Source organism: Vidua macroura, chromosome 1 (genome assembly GCF_024509145.1).
Source record: "Vidua macroura isolate BioBank_ID:100142 chromosome 1, ASM2450914v1, whole genome shotgun sequence".
In the NCBI taxonomy this organism is placed as follows: Eukaryota; Metazoa; Chordata; class Aves; order Passeriformes; family Viduidae; genus Vidua; species Vidua macroura.
Window position 1 is genome coordinate 47995134 of NC_071571.1, and position 6000 is coordinate 48001133.

The window sequence follows — 6000 nt, forward strand, 5'->3', positions numbered from 1 at the left end:
ACAGACAGGCTTTAGGCTGGTTTCCATGAGGCTGGATGGGAAAGCTTCACAGCAGCAGGACATTTTATTGCTGCCTTTTGTATTTTGCCCAGACAGCATTCTTCTGACCCTGTGCCCACTGTCAATGAGTGTAGATTTTTCTTTGGTGCTTTGGGTGTTTTTATCTTCCTGAAAAGCCAGCTCCTAAGAGTATGACTGGCAGGTGGCTAATATTTAAGCTAATATTTAAGCCAGGACTCACTGCCAAGGACTGATCTCTACCCAGAGAGGTCTGGATCTTGCCCTGCAGCAGAAGAGCCTTTGCCATGTGGCTCCCTCGAGCAGCATGAGCAGCTGGGCGTAGGTCCTGACACCCAGCCTAATCTCTCTGGCTGTCTTCCTGAAGCAAGGGGCAGCTTTTAATCCAGATTTGGTGTTTTATCCAAGGACAGGAAACTCATAAGAGGCATAGCCCAGGGAGCATCTTGACTATGGCCAGCTTTCTAGTTCCAGTAAAGTTACAGCCCCACTTTTCCACATTAGTCTTGTGTCAGTCTCATGTCTTAACCTCTCACAATGGGCAAAACTAGGCTGTAGTTAGTTTTAGCACCTCTGCCTCTCCAACAGCTGAGCTAGAAAATGGTTGCTTTAAGCAACATAAATTTAGTTTCAGGCTGTAAATGACATCTTTTTCATCATATAGCTTGCTTTACACTGAGAGTTTTTGTCCAAGTCTGCATAAAAGCATTAGTCGGTAAAGGTCTGGGCTTTTTAGGAGTGGGTAAATTAGGAAACTGAGGAAGGGAAGTTTACCATAAACATCCTTTCATTGCAGCTGAGGTACCAAGCTCAGGTTTCCTACAGTAAAATTTTAACTATGATAACAAAGCAATAAATCTTAGATTAAGCTAAGAATTGTATTTAATATTTAGACATCATGGATAATAATCAAATGGTACTATACCAAAATTTTGCTCTGGGAGACCCTTGTGCCATTGCACTCCAACCCTTGGTTTAAACTTCAGAACAAAGTGGGCAAAAGGAGCCAAACCAGCAATTTTGTATTAAGAAAGAGGGGGGAAGTCTTTCAGAGGAGCCAAGAAGCAGCTAGCTCAGCAGCTGGTGGCAGGGAGGGCTCAGGCCTTGCTGCATGAGTGTTTCTTATGAAAGAAGCGGGATCTGGAGTGTGTTTCAGTGCCTTAGCTAGTCATTTCACAGCAGAGGTTTTCAAAAATTATTGAACTACATTAGAGCATCTTTTACCAAGGCTGCCACTGAATTTTATCAAAATTCCCAGAAATCTATTGGGAAACTATCTTGTTGTTACAGGAGCAGACAGGAGCACAGTCTTAAACTTGCAGTTTTGCCATTAGAAGATTCAGATGCCTGGCATGGGGTCTGGAATCCTCCAGTCCTGCAAAAATATTTAACAATTTAATGCACTTTTCAACACTATGAGGTTGTCATGATTAGCAAATGCAGAAGTTTTGGCAGGACTTGATGCAAATTTTTCACCAAGTTCTGACCCTGATACCCAAAGTACACTCAACCCTGCTCCACACTGATGTAAAATGCTATGGAAATGCAAAGTGCTGACCAAGAGGCGAGTGTTGTAGTGCCTGGGATGTGGATGGGGAGGACATTTCCCAAGAGCAAAAAACCCCACTCCTGCCTGTGTTTCCTGCTCCCAGCAGCAGCATCTGGCTTCTCCAGAGCTTCTGTCCTGCTTCCCTTTATGCTTTGGGATTTTGCCTGTGTAAAATTGCTCTGTGTTGATGCAAAAAGAAAAGAATTGGAAATCTGGCTCATAGTCATATGATACCAGTACCTACAAGACAGGTGAGCACCAAAAGTATCTTAATTTCAGGTAGCCTTTTGACTTCAAAGCACATTTTAGATGGCTGAATGAGATGAAGCTAAGAGTGTCATACTCCATGGTAAGATGTAGGACTATACTTTAACGACTTGGAAATATTTGAATCAGGTTTAGCAGTGCAAATATAACAAGCAAAGAGGTGAAACTCAGCACACAGATACCTAGAGAAAGTTAACCCTAGGCACATCACTGGTATCTCCTACAGATATTTTAATTGTGGGAGTGAGGGGGCTGCAGGAGGCTTGGGGCAGACCCAAGGAAGGACTTTGCCCTTGCAAAACATGACCTAATGCCCCTGTAAGATCTCTAGCCTGAAAGGGTGGACCATGCATACAGCAGCAGAGGTGGCTGTCCATGCTTGTCTGCAGATTTTGTGAACTTTTGTTTGCCAGAGCCCTGAAATGGAATATTTAGCACTTGCCACTACTCCCTCTCAGACACAACACTCAGAAGCTTTTATGCAATTCTTAGTTTCCCCTTTGTTTGCATATCCTGCATGGGAGTAGAAGGTGATTATAAAGGCAAAAGTGTTTACATAATGTTTCTCTTCCAAGGCCTACAATGAATTGACTTGAAAGATTCCAGTTAACTTCAACAGGCTTTGGACCAGTGTCTCAAGGAAAAGATGCAAACTTTGATTTGCAATCTCCTGTACCATCCAGTTGATTAGTTTGGAAAGCTAACTTGTAATTTAGCAGTTAAAACATTTTAACCACTGTTTCTGAGGAATTTTAAACCTAAGCAGTATAAAAAATCATTACTCATGGACTCTTTCATACAGTCAAGTTTTTATTCCGCATTTAAGTCATGATTTTATCAAGTATTGTCTTCCTTTCTAGGTGGGATTTTAAATTCAGAAAACTGATAATTTACGTCTCCATATCTAATAGAGGACTAGAAAGCCTCCACTGATGTTCGCAAAGCTTAGCCTTATGTTAGATTTGAAGACTGGCAGCTCTGTTTATACTATAGTTTGGGAGAGGATTGCCTGTCTTTTCAAAATATTTTCAGCCTTTAAATGTTAATCACTGGACCTAAAAATAGATTTATGTCTTCCAATTTCACTACAATGACTTTTTTTTCTCTGTGAGGCAACATGCAAAGTAAAAGTGAAGAAAAACCTACTTTTGGAAAACATTTTCAGAGAAAAAATGGTTGTAAATTTTTGAGGATTTTAAAAAATGGCACTTATTTAAACTTATTATAGTATCGTTGTTACAGACACAGTGAACGTTTTCTAACAAGAACTCTCTCTTAAATGAAAATGAAACCCACAGTATCATAATGAACTGGAAGAGGATTACCTTCCAGAATATCCAACAGTTTTCAGCTGCTCAGTACTAACTATTGTCAGTTTTGCTGCTGACTTAAGGATTTGAACTAAATCCTTTCAGAAGACAACTGATTTCTCATTTTATGTTGTAAAAAGTGCATCCTTGAGAGAACTTTACAGACTATTTTCTATAACCGGAGTATCTGAACAAGATTTCTATTCTAAACCTCTCTCTTTCACCTTATCTCTCTGAAGGGTGTGAGAATGTTTTTTTCAGTCTTTGCACATCTATCCTACCTGGGTGTCTTACATGAAAGTCATTTTCCCATGGGATAGCTGAGGCTAGAAGTGACTGCCGGTGGCCCCCAAGTCAAGCTTTGCTCCATTCAGAGCCAACTCCAAAAGGAATTCAAGTTGCTCAGGGCCATGCGCAGCTGTGTCTTGAGCTTCTGCAAAGATTGTACCTCCAGGGATGAAGCTTTTTCTCTCTCAGAGCTGCACCACTCACCCAGTGGATTTCCCCCCCGCTCTTACATCCAGCTAGCATCTGCCTTGCTGCAAATCTCAGCTGTTGCTTTCTGACCTTTCCCTGAGCACTTTGGAGATCCTAGCTGAATCTAATCTATAGCCAGACTTCAGGGAGTGAAGGACAGCAGCCATCCTTCTTTGCCTGCTGTGTGTGCCACCTCAGACAGGATATCACCACTTCGGTGGATGAGTGATGCCAATTGCCCACACAGGTAGCTCATGATCTGAGACACTCAAGGAGACTGCTGGTTCTGGTATGCACCAAAAGCTCCTATGGCTCAAAATCCTGGGAAGCACCATCCTCTTCCTGACTCCAAGGGTATTTGGGTGTTGAAATGTTGGTTCTCTGCCACCCTTGCTGTCTCACCTGCAGATGTTTACAAAGTCTGGGCTATTGACTCCTACACCTTAGTCCCCTTCTAAGTGTCTCTCAAGTGTGTTCAAGAAGGTAGTAGAAAGAATGGAGAATATGGCAAATTGTTACCAAATAACCCAAAGATTTGAAGAATTTTTTGTATTTTCATCAGTATTTTACAATATTTGCCATTTTCCCTTTGAAACAAAGCTGTCTAATTTTCAAGCGAATTTGGGAATGAAATGTTGATCTATTACAGAAGGGAACTTTATTTTGTCACATAAAAGACTGAAGAGGCATCTGCAATAGATGAAGTCCCCAGACATAGTGTGGTAAACCAGTAGACAGACTTTGTAAAGTGAGGAGTAATTTATGGTCTCTTATTGGAGGATCTTTATGAATAATTCTATCCTGGAAACAACTTAAACAGCACCAACTACATTTTTAGAAACACTGGTAAAAAGTCAGGTCTTCTAAATTCAAATTACATTTTCAAAATAACACAAAACACAAATGCAGTCATTAGACTTGATCACCTTCAGAAAACAGAGGAAATTATTTCAATTTACCTCACTTGTTTTCACTGTCATTTAGACTGAGCAACATCCTCTGGAACTGAAATTTCAAATTTCTGCAGCAAATACTCCAATTCTGGATGCAGCAAGGCAGAAAAGTTTACGGTTTAGACTGGGGAAAACCTTTTACTTCTATGGTGACAGACACAGAAACACAACACCAAGGTTGGTATACAGGCGTGAACTGCTTCACTTCTCAATGTCTCTGCAGATTTTCCTCAAACACCTGAGAGCACTGGATAAATCAAAGCTGTAAAAGCTGCAATTAGCTTTTCATTAAAATATTCAAAATTGATGGATAACTTTAAAAAGAAAAAAAAAAACTGGTATAATTCTTGGGATTATAGAGAGCAGAGACTTGGAAAAGTCAGGCAAATTTTAGTTTTAAACCTAAAGTTTTAAACCTTAGTTTTGGCTTCTCCAAACATAACCTCAGTGGCTGATGTAAATTCACACTCTGAATTCATAACCAATAATTTAATATGGAAATATTTTGCTCTAGCTGAAGTAAAGCATTCACCTACTTCTGAACTAAGTAAAGCACCTGGATATATAATTAAGGAAATCAAGAATTCTCTTCAGATTTACTTTTCACTTCCTCCAACAACCTAAGAAGTTTCCATGTGCAACTTGCCATACTGTACAATACAAGGCAATAAACTCTAGCCCTAACTTTTCTGGCCAGGGTAGATCAGTCATCCTCACGCAGGCAAGAAACCAAGAGCAACTTTAGTCTCATGTCTATAAATTTTTGTCCCTATGTACAAAAAAGACACATTTTCTAATGCACATTTCTAACATTTTATTTTTAAACTCATCAGTGCAGCAATAATATTTTTGTAGCTTTGTGCTAGGGTTGCAGATAGCAATAAAAGAATTGTAATGAAACCTTTGGGTATTTATTACCCCAGATTCAGAAAGCCTGTACCAGATGGGAAGAATTATACAGGTCATTGCAGGAAGTGTCTCCAGTGTCAGCACCACCACTAATACACCTTTTAAAATAAAAAGGAAGTGCTGAGCATCCCTGACAATGTGCACTTTCTAATGACCCCGTGAAGGGTTGCTTTTTCCTCTCCTCTGCTGGTCTGTAACCTGGCCACAAAGGGTGGCCATGACATGCATATCCCCAGGCCACTCGGGATGCCTTCAAGGACTGCACCAGTCAACAGGATTATAAGGAGATTTATGGACTGATAAAATACTGAATTAGAAGTCCTTTTAATGCCCTGCTTGGATGGAAAAATAGTTGCAGCTGCAGCTGACAGCAGAAGTTAGGTGTAGCTGAGTGTCTTTTCCTAAAATCCATTTCCTTCTGCACTGAAGACAGAGCATTTACTGCAATATTATTGTTGCCCCAGAAGGAACCCTAGATTAAACTGCATCTGAAGGAATAATTGGACAAAAACTAAAA